Source organism: Branchiostoma lanceolatum, chromosome 1, assembly GCF_035083965.1.
Source record: "Branchiostoma lanceolatum isolate klBraLanc5 chromosome 1, klBraLanc5.hap2, whole genome shotgun sequence".
NCBI lineage: Eukaryota > Metazoa > Chordata > Leptocardii > Amphioxiformes > Branchiostomatidae > Branchiostoma > Branchiostoma lanceolatum.
In genome coordinates, this window is record NC_089722.1 from 17,408,283 (window position 1) to 17,424,146 (window position 15,864).

Below are 15,864 nucleotides of genomic sequence, written 5' to 3' on the forward strand. Positions count from 1 at the left end.
TTCATTATAATGTTATTCCTTGCTTTGCAGTAGAAATGTCAATACTTATTTTGCAAATAGCATGCCATGGATAGGAGGATAAAAAGTATTGATTAATAATGCTCTAAATATTTTCTATGAATTCATTTAAGTAGCTTACACGTCAATAGATGGCGCTGCCTTTTACTGATTATTACGAAGATTTTATAAAATCATGTGTAGACAAAGAGATACTCACTATCAACTTCAATAGTTTCCATGGCGTTGCAAAAGCATGCATAGATTTGGGAACACCTTCATCTGCTTTTGTCTTTTTCATGTATCTACAACCACTACTCTGTTCAACGGACAATGCAAGACTTTTTACAAACACATTATAGCCAGACAGCGATAAGCTGACATTGGCTCATAATCCTATATGGAAGGGCAGTCTTAGGCTGGGATTATGTTAGAATTGAGCCTGTCTGCTATAGCACTGTACATATGAATAATTCTAAGAGAATATTGAAATAAGACATCGTCATTTCAGCAATAGTTGCGACTATAAGGCTGTTTCTCTTATGGACTATTCTAGAAGAAATATTCCACCTGCAAAATTTACAGTGTCCCAACAATGTGTCCCACTTGTTTGAAACGCTTCAGGATTAATACCTCTACATCCTTTAATTTTCTGAATGAGCATGACTGAGATTTCCATTGTTACAAATTCATTTATCATTCTGTGGAACAATTTGGACATCTTCAGAAATATTTAGGAAAAGTGATTTTGTGAAGAAAAAAAAGATACATCTAGAACATCAGAAAAACTAAGTACTAAGCTGAACACAAAAACCTTTGGGTGTGTACGCCACCACTTCTGATTATGAAATGCACACGTACACGTATGGTTACACGTACGATTATGGTTACACGTACGCGTAACACGTTTGCATGGCACAGCAGCCAGAGGAAAACTACCATATATGGTAAACTCAATTTGTACTTCAGGCAGTACTGTGACAAAAGGTTAATATAAGACCTGCATACGTTGGGAATTTTCATGTCAGATATCATCGGTGTGAAGCATTCATTTTCGCTTTTAATAACAGTGAGGAAGTTTGAACTACATAATGTATTCCTGTTGCAACATTAACCTTCAAGTATACATATATGATAATGATAACAATCATTGTTTTGAATGCGGCTAATATCTAATTGCCTTAAAATTTACAATACCGGTATCTAAAAAATGGAGAGCTGTGTCTGATGACGCACATAGCCTTAATGTACATCATAATTCAAACTTATCAATTAGCAAAAAATCCTGAATACCTGCTTACGCCCCCATTTAATTTTACTACTGTCAATACATTAAACAAATTGCTTTTCAAAATTGTCATGTTTGGAGCAACTCCGGATCCAACATGCAAAACAAGAAGCCCTGTGACCCTCGTTTAATACCTTGAAAAAAAAATTCAAACTAGACTTATAGATACATTGTATGTAAATGTAAAAGATAAATGGCATACACAGAAATAAATCTGACCTCTGTGACAAAGGAACAAAGGAAAGCAAAACAATGCATAGAAAACAGCTATTCCCGCTAACCTTAAAGGCCAGCACGACACAACAAGAAAGATTAATGTTTATCCCAATTTCACACACAATTGCACAAAAGCAAACAGTATCAGGGTACAGTAGCTTACAATTATCTTAAAACAATCTATTGACAAAGCAGCGCATAAACAGCAAGTCTGATTCATTAGATTTGTCAAACAAATTGTACACAGCCTGGCCAAGATTATGCAGAAAATAACAACCTAGTGAAAAGTGTGCCAGTTGTGATTTAATGTTTAAACATATAGATAGCCTGCAGACTTGTTGGAAAATTATGTACCAGTTGAAACGTTGGCAGCTTACTAATGGGCGTGTTTCCGGACCAGCCATTTAAACTCACACCTCTGCAACAATAAAAACCGTGAACACATACACTCCCTACAACCGCTTTGTCTATACACAACTACAATAATATTTTTCACCAACAGTATTAAATGATGATGCCCTGACAGCCTATAGACAACAATACTTTAAAAACAGTGGCACACAAACCTGAAATTTCGTCATATTCCACCCATAGCCGGTCGGTATGGTGCGACTTTTGCAGGTGAAAACCTTTTCTGTACCTCCGTGCGCTGATAGAGGAGTCTAGGTGGGAGTGGACCCACAATCCCAGCCGTCCAATCATCGGCAACGCACGAGCCACATAATACAAACGCGCCAAACTGGTCCGACAGGGAGATGCCTCCCTATCTCGGGGGTCGATGGGAAAAAACTCATCAGGTATTCAATAGGCGTCCTCTGTGCTTAACGCAGCTGGTAAATTAAACGTGGGACGCAGCTATGCTTTTCCCATTTACTTAATTGCTACGGGGACATGTTGGGATGGAAATAAAGAATAAAGCAAGGAATGATTGTAAATACACGGACTGTTTTTTTTAGTCAACTTTAGACCATTGGCAGATGGCTTTTAATATGTTTATCATAACCTATGTGTATATCTTCTCTTGCATCAGTCTGCATGACTTGAATTACAAAAAGCAACTATCCATGTATACCAACTCACAATCACATAACTTGTTATATTGTGATGCTACAAATCAGAAAAATTGTGCAATCATTTTTCTACAGGAAAATATGATAATACCAAAATACATGTACCTGAATTGACTATTTGCAGTATGGTTGGAGACCACCTTATTGGCATAGTAGGAACATAATGCTTAAGAACATTATCTTACACTATCTACAAAGATGGCCTTCACCACATTTAGCCCCAAATGTATTGTGTTCCATTCTACCGGTATTGTTAATAAATTATTGTGTGAAAACATGGAGCAATAAAATAATTAGTACACGTTTTCATTACAACTTCATTGCATTTAGACCTTTCAAAGAATCTAAGGGACAGTTGCCGGTACCGTACTAAATCCATAAACAAAATCAAAATCTTATCCTGAAGCCTTCTACTAGTTTTTGACTTTATTTGAATTGCAATGACACAACACATTGTGGACCACCAGGCAGCAATTAAATGCTCAGATGTTGTGCACAACACAAATTACATCCTTTCTCCTTTATATCATGCATGCAAGCTGTACTTGCCTTGCATTTTTTCCCTTTACCTTTATCCATTTGTATGTACAACCCATGGCCTCAATTGCAATTCATGCTAAGGTACTGTATAATAGATCGCACCATGAACAAGGTCGTCCCTGAGGTACCTAAACCCTGGGTCAATGACCCTTTTTATAGACTAGGTCACTCACTATAGGTACCCTACATACAGGTACACGCTATTATATTACTCAGACAGACAATAGGGGGGTTTGCCCCATCTGATAAAGACTAGAAAAAGGAATATTCGTATGGCTGAAATCACAGTACCGCATTCTTACTATCACTTCAGATTTGATTTAGACACTATGAGTATGAATGATTATAACACTTGGCATGGAAAAGAATGATTATCTTTTCTAAAATACTCCATCACAAACTAAAGCAATGAAGTATGAGGAACAGTCATAAAATTTAGACTTGAAATCAATATCATACTAACATCCCAAATAGTACAATAACATAAAACTGTATTATACCAATGACATACAATGAATATATAGTTCTGTATCTTAGATTTGTTTTAAACTCTATGATGAGCAGGTATAATTTGCTTAGAGATTCTCTGAACGTTTATACTGTGAATTCATTTATTTTTGCAGGGACGAAATTCTTTTGCAGGGACGTAATTCCACAGTAGTGGTTTCTACTGCGTTTTTCAAGTTCACGGTTGAACCGTCACTACTGTACTAAAACATTGGAAATAAACACATACTCGCACTGCCATGAACTTGCACGAAAATAAAACCACCGCAAAAACTTTTACAACAGTAGACGACAAAAATCACTCTTACACAAAATGTCTCCCTTCACTTTAATCCTTTTATGGAGACAGACAATTAGTGTTCCGCCCACATAGACTACTTTCCGCCATCCTGCAAGCATAATGACATCTCCCTATGGACGGATGACTCATTTCAACCACCCCCAGTCATGTCTGATGGCCCGACCACAGCCATGTTCAATAATTGATCTTCCATCCGTGGAAACTAAGGACCACGAGACAGGTAACAACACCACCAGGTGCAGAATTAAGGACCTCACCTGGGACACAAATTACGCCTCCATGTCTCATTATCTCTCGGGAAAGAATCATAAATCGGTAAAACACTGATCTCTTGTGTGGGTGACTAGACAAGACGGTGATTTTCTAATCATAATTGATGGTGACTTTGTAAATGCCCTCATTCTGAGGATCTTCCTACTGCAGCTTTCACCTTCTAGAAGACCTCCAAAACATATGTACTAAAATCAGAAAACCCACTCATCATTCAAAAAGGAACTTTTCATCAGTCACTGCCTTCAAAGAAGATTAGTCACCCACCCCCCACCCCACCAGTAATGTACGTACAAAGATCTATAAGTATAAATAGACATTTGTCATTTTGTGTGATGGCTTTGCAAATAAAATTGTAGGGTTTTTTTAGTGATAATCTGGTCTTTACTTTTATATTGAACTCTGGAGTTTTAACACGAAATACCACCTATCTTATACTGTAACAATATCAAAACAGTCCCTCCCTCTACATAAAGCTTGAATTTGGAAGATAATTGTCATTGCAAGCCTTCAATGTTCAATCAATAGACAAGATGACCCCCTTGCTATTGAGAGCTACAAAAATGCATGCATTAATGCAACACTCATTTTCTGAATTTGCATAAATTTGCATAAAACATTACCCTGTGTTTTGTAGGTCAAAGGGCTATACCTTTATGATACCAAAATACTATCAATCTTTAATAACCTAATTATGCACATATAATGTTATGGTCCATCAACTTTCCTACAGAAGACAAAGGACAGAAGCATAATTTTTCTCAATAATTCCTATTGTCTTATGACGGCTCATTGGTGACGGCAGTTGACATACATGTAGTAATAAATTTACGCACTACGGTATTTCCATACGCAAACTATACAAAGAATAGTAAATACTAAATATATCTAGTAGTACAATATTTTTTCTAAATTGAATACTTTCTCGCAAATCTGCACTTTGTGTAACAGCATAAAATCAGTGCAGAATCTGAACAATATCACTGACAGCTCTTCCACATCATAATCTATGGACAGTCAGTTTTATATTCAACTACTAGATAAAGCAAATCCTGTATCATTCATTCTAACACAGTATTCCGTTTTTTTCTCTATTACTTACCTTCCTCAACTTCGGAAGTTCCTGTAACGTTCCAATGTCTGGAGGTACAATGTATCACGTCCAATTCTTTATGTCTCAGAGTGCTAGTACATCCAGTACTAGAAATGGTCGCAATGCCTGGTATTATGATTGACAGTCGGGCAGACAATCCATTGCCATTACTTCAACTAGTAAGGGCCCCTTGAAATGATTAAATTCCTACCAGAACACGGCGTGCAACCTTCGGCTATAGCTACATTGTACATCACCGGTCATCACCCAAAACAAAGGATTTACGTCTCTCAAGTCACATGATCGTAAACCAATCAAACACACCTTAGCTATGAGCTGCTTTACCTTTATGACTCATGATAATTAAGACAGATTTATTCAGGCATAACGAGATATGTTTCCTAAAATCCCTCAGGGCGCTGACTCATTTGAAATTCAGGAAAAGGAAGGATTCTCATAGCTATAGCTTCTTTTATGAAATTATGACCATAGACATAGTTTATGAAACATTCCTGTCATCTATATCAAGATGAACCTTTATATTCTCATTTTTAAATATTTTTCACCCAATTTCAAGACAGAAAATAATAAATCATCATGCAATATATTACCAGACTGGTACTTTTCAACAGCCATTACTAAAAATAGCGATGACATTTTGGTGGCTATAAATCTTTTCCATTGACAACAATATGCAAATGTGCATATGTAATAGGTGGCAAGGTGCTTTGTTGATTAAGCCCCCCTCTCACTGGACCCGTGGTATGCTGGTATTTAAAAGGCAGGTGATGCAAAACTAACTTACTTACTATGGCTTCTTTGAGGATATGATTAATGAACCAAGGTACACTTCTGCCTTAACACATCTTTTCTCACAATTTGAGGCACATTAAAGAATTTGCAATTATCAAAACTTGTACATATGCTATCATCTGATAGACTGTATGCAATCTGATATGCAGTCGTCGACTGTCCAACACAATATCATTGTTCATCTTGGATACACCTCCCTTTACACAGATGACAAAAAACTAACTGATTCTCACTGCTACAAAACCATATTTTATTATGATGTGATTTTGCCCAGACACTTATGCAATTCAAGTGTAATTCAAGTCCGGGCAAAACTTGAAACTACTGAAAACAGTACAAACCTGTCTGAATCTCATTTGACAGCATCATTCTCGGTTGGACAATTTTCTCTTATCCCTGCCATCCTAAAGAATAATCTTGACCAAAGCTGAGTGAAAAGAGTGCTAAAACCACAGCACACTGGAGATATTAAAATGATAGCCATGACCCACTGCAAGGCAGCAAACTATCCTCGCCTGCCTTCTGGTGATATAAACCATAAACATGTATAAACCTCTTTTCCCTCATCAGATAGCAGATCAGGAGGCCAGTCCACTGCCCACAAAGCGTCCTCCGCTGAATACTGAACAGATGTGATTCTACTCCTGATAGTGATAGACAGTACAGGGAGTGTATGAAGTGAGTTATCTTGATTTGAGCATTGTATTAATGCACAGCTCAAAATTCCTTTTTTTTTGCAATAGGCGCACTGCTGCAGCTAACATAAGAAATTTGGACACGCAGAAAAAAAATTGTCTGTACAACATAAGATGAAGTTAGAATGTCAGAAAAACCTAATTGCAAACCTCAATGCTCAGAGTCAGAGCGTGAATCTGAAATGGAACCCAAACTTCGAATTCAGAACTTTAAACAACTCAGGCCTCAAAATTAACTTTTTTCCCTACTGTCCCAGCATTGTCCCAAAAATAAATTTCAACTGTCCCGAAGTGAGGATGGACTGTCCCAACCCTATTTTCAGAAATTATGTATTACAAGAACTGTAAAGCTCAGTAAGAGTACAGTATTGCTGTGTAAGGTTATTGTCCATTGAAATAAACTCAGATTCAAACTTATCTTGTTTTTTTTATTAGACAACAACAGATTTATTACATTATATCTTATGGATAGTAGTGCAACGTCCACTGCACATTTACAGGTAGACCACTTGCTGCAGTGCCTTATCATGTAACAAGTGGCAAGTGGGAACTGGGAACTTCAAAAAGTCATTTTAAGAACATAATCTTTTTCTGAAAACAAACAGTACCTAGTGAGTCACTGAGTGACACTAGTCTAGTACATTTACAGGGACCACTTGTACTTAATCAGTGGCAGGTGGGAAGAAAAGAATGAAATATTCTTCAGATTGTCTCTGTCTTTGGTACACAGTGTAACAACAATAGATAGTACACTAGTCTAGTACAGTCAAACGTGTCTAAGAAGACCACCCAGGGGACCGATAGAATTCGGGCGTCTTGGACACGTGGTCTTCTTACAAATAGAGATTGACATTAGTCAAGACAGAGGCACCGGTTTCAACGTCATAATTTATTAACAAGAATGCTAAACAAGATGCACTTAATCGTTTAACAGCAAAGCTCGTCTCCATTATACCGCTTTCGGATTCCACATTTACGATATTTCTTCCCTATTTTCCTGGATTATTTTGCAAAAATTCATGAAAATTCGCTTATTTTTGTGGCGAGCGGCGTCACTTTTACCATCGGCATTGTCTGTGAAAACTTGTGAATGGAGTCAATACCGCATAACAATGGGTCATTTCGCTACAACGCTAACGTTAAAAACAAAGGATCGATGTTTTGGGTTGAGTATCCGACACCCTACTGACGTTTTGAAATACAATTTTCATGTAAACAACACCAACTGCATCTGTTTACACTGTGAGTAGGTCAGAAAATAAGTTTACTGGCGAGTGTTGGCGAAAATTCTTACCGGGCACATGGTCGCCACAAGCGGGAACCTTCTTTCACAAAATCGGCGACGCCGCAGAAAAATTACCGGATCATTATGGCATTGTTACCCATGAAAAGATCGTGTATGGTTAAGTTTTTCTCCTGGTGTGAGTTTTAAACTCCCAAACCCGCCCAAACGCCAGAAATTTGCAGAGAAATACAGAAATATAGCCTCTAGCGTGCCTGTACATGTAGAAACGCATTGTTTATTTAGTTCAAGATACTTCACTAGAGGCATGGGTGAGCAGTTAAAAAAAACAAAAAAACATCCACGTATCATCTTCAAAACAAAATGTTATCAAGTCAAGCTTTCTTTATGTATATATTTTCTTTATGTAAAGAATGTTTTTGACGAAATAAGTTTAAATTTTGTACTATTGAATGTAGAGTAAAATCACACCACACGCAATAGTTCCACCCACATTGCAGTAGACTATCCCAATGACCTATGACCACTGGCGCCATCTTGGATTTCATCGCTGCAAAACAGGCCGATTTACCGTGATTTCCCGCAACTAATACCATTAAAAACTGACGTCGCCACACATTTGAAAATGACGTGGTCGTCTTAGATTACGTTTTGGTCGCTTGCGGTCCGGATCCGGTCTACCGCGGGGAGATCGGACATTCTGATGTTGATTAGTTGATTATTTTCCTATTGTCCCAAAAGTGTCCCAAATAGATTTTTCAGTTGTCCCGGCCTAAATTTTAGTGGCCCCGGGACATCGGGACATAGTTAAGATCGAGCCCTGCAACTAATCCAACAATTCAAAGGTTTTATCAATTTCTTTCTGGCACTGATTCCTAATTTGGGAAGAAAATAACATTTTCGTATACTGATGATGTTACATCATGATGCAGAATACAGTAAATAAGGGAAAGCATTTTTTTATTCTACAGTTTGCCAAAATTCTGCTTGAGGGTTTCAGAATTCTAGAGAATTCTGAACAATTGTCCATGTCCCTGGATTTTCCCACATCATACACAATGTACGTAGTTGTAGGCCTTAAATTCATTTGGTCAATCTCTACTAAGAAAAAATTAAAGTTTTCCAGAATTACAAATGAGCACTGTCCATTCGATGATGGTTCATCAATGGTTTCTCCCTCAGTTCCATGTAAACATCTTTTCTTCACAGCCACTTCCATTTAAGGTAATACTCGGGCTACGTTTCGAAGAACCGGCGTCCTGCTTAATCCAACCGTGACGCTTTCATAATGGCTTGTCCTGAATAACGATGCATGATGGGAAGGCAGTGCAAGCATCCTTCCTCCGCAGATATTACCATTTAAGGTAATACTGGAGAGCAGTCCGAGGAAATGACCTTCAATCCATCTACCACATTTCCACTAATGGATGGACCAGACCTTTGGAATGGAGGCTTAAAAGCACAGGTGGACACTGGGTGATTAGGCCAGGCCTGCCCACAGTAATACGGTCACATACATCAAATTGGATTGAAAACTTGGGATCTCTGTATGAACTGAGATGTGCATTATGTGGCGTTTTCAACAAGGTGGAATGGCTGAACAAAAAATGCAAGGATATGTCAGTTCCACGCCTTCAAAAGTAAAAATAAATCGGACACACTTCTCACAAAAGATTTTTGGAGTATGCCAACCAATGCAGGTACTAGTAGTGAGGCAGGCAGGCAAACCATTTAGATCATTGCTCTGATATAGGTAAAAAAAAACTGGACTTAAACAAAATTCTTTATCTGATTCAATCCCTAAGAACCATACCATTGGTGCAAGTCACAATGTACAAATTTTTCGATATACACTTATTAGGAAGACACAAATTTGATAATGGCCAGAGTGTCAGAGATTGGATAAGCCATATTGCATATTATCATTATATGGTGCCAAATTAAATGCTTTTACTCATAATTTTGTAATGTTACGGTCACTTTTCATGTGAAAAAAATATTGAGGAGCCAGTGTTTTTCACAATAATTTTTTCTCTCATGTGCAATGTTATGTCATTTGCATACGACTCAAATGTTGATTTCAACAGAAGCATAGCGTTAAAGGATGAGTTGTCACATTAGAAGTGGCATATCTCACCCCATGCCTTTCAAAGCCTGGTACACAATTCCACTCATTCATTAGCCAAGGGCATCCATGTACTCCTGATGCTGACCCATTGCCAATGTGATGTGCTCAGACTGCATAATAGCCAGAAAGGGCAGCGCTTTTGAAAGGGGAGGTCAAGGGAGAGATTTGGAAAAATAGGGTCACGACCGAATGTCTGTCTCAGACATAATGCTAAGAAGACCATCTCAATTAGATCAGGCTTTCCACAACAAAGCAAAGGAGAATGATGAATGTGGAACAAGTCTTGTTAAGACAGCCTGCTCTGGCTGCCTCCGGCTTTTCTTACCGGTAAAATACATCATCGTGTATAATACAGTTTAATAAACCTGGTCTCGGGGCTCAGAGCAAAAGTGGTCACAGCGCTCAGGCCTCATGTCTAGGTAGTTAATACAGACAAGTTCTGGTATCAAATAATACAACTTCTGGTATTAAAGCTGGTGAGAAAAAAATTTTTAATCTTGCTTCTCTTCGGACAAAGAGATAAAAAGTTCATACAAAATCATCTGATGACAACATGGGCTTCATCTCATTTGTTGTCAGTAGCTTTCACAAATTAACTGTACATGTACATGTATGTCTCAACAACAACCACTGCTACTGAGTCATCCATCTTTTTCATGAGGACATGACCCTTCCACCTTGGCTCTGATTGGATAATGGATTAGGCTGCTGAGTGATGGTTTTGTGGGAGGCGGGGTCAACCAGGAGAGGGCACTTCAATCATGGGGAAAGGATTATCGGAATGCATGCAGCCCTTTTGACAGATCAGCTTGGGTGTTGACAAACGTCTGTCAATGCACTCAAGGCTCATTCTTCTTTGGAAAGGTAATTTGACTCAAAGAAAATGATGCAGTACACAACCAGAGCTCGACATACTACTGTAAATGCAGAGATGTTCACCGGGGTTCATGTTCACGGGTTTGTGGCGACTGTTTGGCCGCTAACATTTTTGTCCAGTGGCAGTACTTACTATAGCAGGAAGTCACAGGCTATAGCACTGCCGCAAACTTTAAACCATCGCATTCTATTTTCGGAAATGTTGTTTGGAAAATGGCTTGTGAGATATGATAAATTTGCCGGATATTATTTTGGCAATGCCAAGTATAGCTACTACAAAAGGAATCCATTGATATCATCCAATCAAGGTGCAAGAAGTGATATCTTATATAAGCCTTATAGTTATACAGATAAACGCTACGCTTTCATTTTGGTCATTTCAGCGTTTTTCATAGCAATTATAACAGGGCAGTATCCAGGACCCGTCCTTCCGTCCGTCCCAGGACAGAAATTTGCTTCTTGGGACGGAAAAAAATTCAACCCTTTCTGTCCCCAAAAAATATCAATTTCATGAGATAAAACTGATGAAAATGCATTTTTGTTTAGCTTAAAATGACAGATTCAACAATGAAAATTAAAGAAAATCAGTTCCCAAACAATGAGTGGGACGGAAAAAAATTTAAAGCTGGAGACAGCCCTGAGTCACACCCACACCTTTAATCTAACAATCATTATTGAACTGATTTACCTAGCAAAGCTGAGAAAACGACACCTAGCTTAACTTGATGATTATTACGAACTAAAAATATTGATAAGTATCGTCTCAATTTCCTACCACATTTCCTTGTAAAAGCTTTGCATAACCGTCAGTGATGGTAAACCAAAAATCAATAGCAAAGAATATTATTCAGATACAGAAAAATGACTGCCCAACCTACTAATCATGCGTTGTGCCTGAAGGAAATCTAACTGCTTATTTCATCTATCTGAACAGCCGCCATCTCAGAATCAGATACGGAATCCTTTCCAAAGTGATCCACCCTACCTCCCTCTTCTTCGCAGCCTCCTCCAAGCTCAGGACCGCCCTTGGCAGAATCTTAAAACGCAGCCTGCACTTCGCCTGTCAACACCAATGATCTCCCAACTTCTCCAACAATAAATCCCGGCCGGAAAACAAAATCTCCCAACCCTCGGTCACACAAACTAGATTAAGGGTATTGCTGTATTGATCCATGCTTAATGTATGCAGGGCACGAAGATGCATAAATCCTACTTTGGGGTCTGCATGGCTTAATATTCTGTATGGTATAATCAGCCGTCTCAATTCTATGTAATGAAGTTAATTACCCATATGTGATTTATGATTGGCAATCATGCGTATAATGCATTAGAATCTAGCATAAACTTTACAGTGGATTTGGTTCTTCAAAGTTCACCATTAAAGTGTAGTCGGTACCCCCCATACAGACCCTTACTTGTTATGGAGGTAAGGCGGGGACTTCAGAGGGTTTCAGGTGGTGTTATTCGTGTGTTTTGCGAGGCCTGGGTGTCAACATCAATCACCTGGTTCACTTTTGTGGGATTTATGCATCCTCAAACAAATCCACCTGGCAAAGCAAATCGCTTTGAGTTTTCTTAAACACATGAATTTAACAAAACAATGCACAATGGGTGACTTTTATGCAAGGCTTCCTCAAGCCTTAAATTTTCTTCAGTCCCTTTCATTGTTTGAAATGAAAGCCCACGTTGTTGAGTTTGTTGTTAAATCTGTTATTCTTTAAGCTAACGAAAATTTCTATCTGTACAGTGAATGAAAGTGTGGACTAAATGTATATCGAATATATAGTATATAGTCCTGGAAAACATTGTCCTGTGACAGCTGATGCGTTCTTATGTTCCATTGCACGGTCGAGGCTGTTGTTTAAGATATGATTCTGCAATTGCTTAATGCATTGACGATCTGGGTATTTCGACATTACATTAACAAGGGGAAATCCCTTAACTAATTTATCCTAATACCATGATTTTCTTGTCAAAACAATATGATTTCACCTGGGAAAGCTATGTTGAGCAAGGGGAATTCATTTGTATTCATAACACCACTTTGCCTTTAGCTTTGTGTCTCAGGCAAAATGTGGTAACGTTACAGTGGGAAATATGGCTGACATGATGCATCAAAACTACAAATCTGATTGGCATTATAATACAAATGTATCACCAACAATATTCAGTAGAAAAATAGAAAAAAATGCTATTTATATATTAGCATGTTATTAGCTAGAGTCTTCTATAATACATAGAAAATTATAAGGAATGGGGAAAATTGCAAAATTACAAGTGAATAGTACAAATACACGTACCTTGAACAAGCAGATTAATAATTTTCTTTATATCTAGAAATCTATTTTATTGATATTTCGTTGCACTTTGAACTGTTTATATATCGTACTTGGGCACGGGCAAATTCGATTCTCACCGGGTTCAAAGTTCTGTCCACAAATCGAAAAAAATAATCTTAAAAAGTTGAATCACACAGCAACAAAAAATGATGCTGCTCACAAAACATTATCAAAGGTTTGAAAACATATCGCTCTTGCAATATCATATCATACATAAATCGAATTCAAAGCGTGCAAACAAAATCATGCATCAAAATCACAGTGGTGTTTTAATACCGACAAAAAGATCGAAATCTTGAGCATTCTTTACGATCAAAATCTCCGAAATTACCCTCGATGCGTTCCTACACATTGCTGTACCTCGTGCGCTGAATAATATCGGTAAACTGTGACTTACTTGCAGGAATCGGCCAGGCTTTCGACAAAACAGCAATTCAAAATCTCGCACCCTCCGCCATGACATGACGTCATTGTTTTCGCGGTCGTTGACCTGTGACCTAAATGTCAAGAGCGCGGGAAAAACAAACACATGATCTCCGTCCACGTGATACAGTACGGGCGATTTAAATCACACAATATTGAATAAAAGTTAAGATTTCAATTGAAAGACAGAAGAAACAACTTTGGATTTGCTTGTAATGTTGTAGTCTCAAGGAGATTAAATTTGTAACATTCAACCTCCTTGGTCTCCTTGGTCTCGCTTCATGGTCTCGCTTTATTTAGTGCCTAGTTAAAGTTGTGTGTGTGTTTTTTTTTTTTTAGGCCATGTTGATTTGATTATATGGATGGCATCTTCTGGGAATCCCCAAACCGATGCGAGCGTGCGAATTAAAAAAAAAAAGTTTGGCAAAATAAGATCCCTTCATTTTGACATCTACGTGATCAGGCACCGGGGTTGAAGAAAACTCAACACACAGAGTACTGTATGCCGAAATATAGATTCTTTATTTTTGTTCTTTCAAAACTTCTTCTTTGACTTTGGAATTGACTTTGGCATTCTACGTAGTAGTGTCGGTTATCCGAAATATTTTTTTGTTTACTTACTGCATGTATTTTCTTATTTTGCGGCCGCCTTTTTACGATTTACAGTAGGGTCTATGGCCGAAAACATTTTTCTAAACGGACGAAAATTGATGCGGTCGCGGATGTCATCCATATAATCAAATCAAAATGGCCTAAATGCAAAATGGATAAAGGAATAGTAGATATAGACAAGTTGGTGATCCATCAATTATGAGAATCTATCTGTACAGTGAATGAAAGTGTGGAATACATGTATATCGAATATGTTTTGCCTTGGTTGTACCAAGGACATTATAATGCCCTTGGTTGTACTAAACAGTACAAGCTGCATATCTGGAAAACATCTTTCTCGGACTGAGATATGGACCCCTACTCTTCTCAATAAAAACAAATAAATCATTTCACATAGCTAACCCTTTATCTACAGTAGGAATCAAAGACATCACGCTGCGATGCTATCTTTAAATCCAAGTGATTTATTTTCCAAATGCGCTCGATCGAAACCATAGCACTACAATGTTCTGGACAGCATGTACCAAAACGTCCGCCTTATAAATGGTTTCCTGCCCTCAGTGCGTCATCACCCAAACAAACAATAATAATAATAATACTGAATGTTTTATTTGATAAACATGGTCAACAAAAGTATGTCACAGCCAGTTAAATGGATGGATTGGATACTTTTTTGTACAGGTGCGTTCTCAGGCAATTTACAGATTCGTGTAACCGTCCTAACTATAAGTGGATTCACGCTCTTGACTATTTTTCTAAATCTGTTCGTCAGAGCCTGATGTTGCCATCGATTTTTACGAAGAAAGGCACATTATTAGATCGATCGTTATTCATGTTATAGATAAGTTCTTTGAAATTGTTGAATATTAGAATTAGTCGATCGTTACATATCTACAAATTGCCATACATTGTACCCGTTACAATTGTTGCGCAATAAAGTTTTTCTTCTGTTTATAAATCATAATGTTGTTTGCGAAAACGAAAGATTGAAAATGAGTATCAATAAGATACACAGTGTATGTAAAGGAGTAACTTCTTTACGTTTTGTGTCTTTTGTTGTCTTTTATATCATATTTTTCGTTCCAATAAGCTACCCGGCCGGTATAAAGTTCATTGTCATTGTTCATTGCCATTGTCATTGAAAAGGAGACCAAAGCATAAGGCGTACTTCGGGCGAGCGTTGTGCTGGTGGCAATGAGAGCTTGGAGTTTGGCTCAGGCCGAACTCCTTCTTGTTTATATATAAAACGTAATGATGGTTTGGTTTACAACATAAGATGATAAAGAAATTAGAATACTAGTACTGTATTAACTAGTCAAAGAATGCTGCCTAACTTTTATCATGAAGGACGATTCAATTGCAAAGTTAAATCTTCATTGAGAATAACTAATTACATGCATAACTGAATTGTGGACACCGAGAACAATACTTTCTGTTTCTTTTTTTGCTGTTG

At 37.8% G+C, this 15,864-nt stretch overlaps 1 protein-coding gene across 4 annotated transcripts in view; it reads right to left on the reverse strand.

Moving 5' to 3' along the window:
• Positions 1–13,866, reverse strand: part of LOC136438470 (uncharacterized) — a 52,280-nt gene extending 38,414 nt beyond the window's left edge. For 2 of the 4 annotated variants that reach the window (XM_066433319.1, XM_066433273.1), the window contains exon 1: positions 13,774–13,866. The gene's annotated coding sequence lies outside the window, so the exon portion shown is untranslated. Of the gene's footprint in view, positions 1–2,067; positions 2,426–5,291; positions 5,589–13,773 lie in introns of those variants that run through there. The other 2 variants (XM_066433304.1, XM_066433281.1) reach the window with 2 other exon arrangements.
• Positions 13,867–15,864: the final 1,998 nt, after the last annotated feature.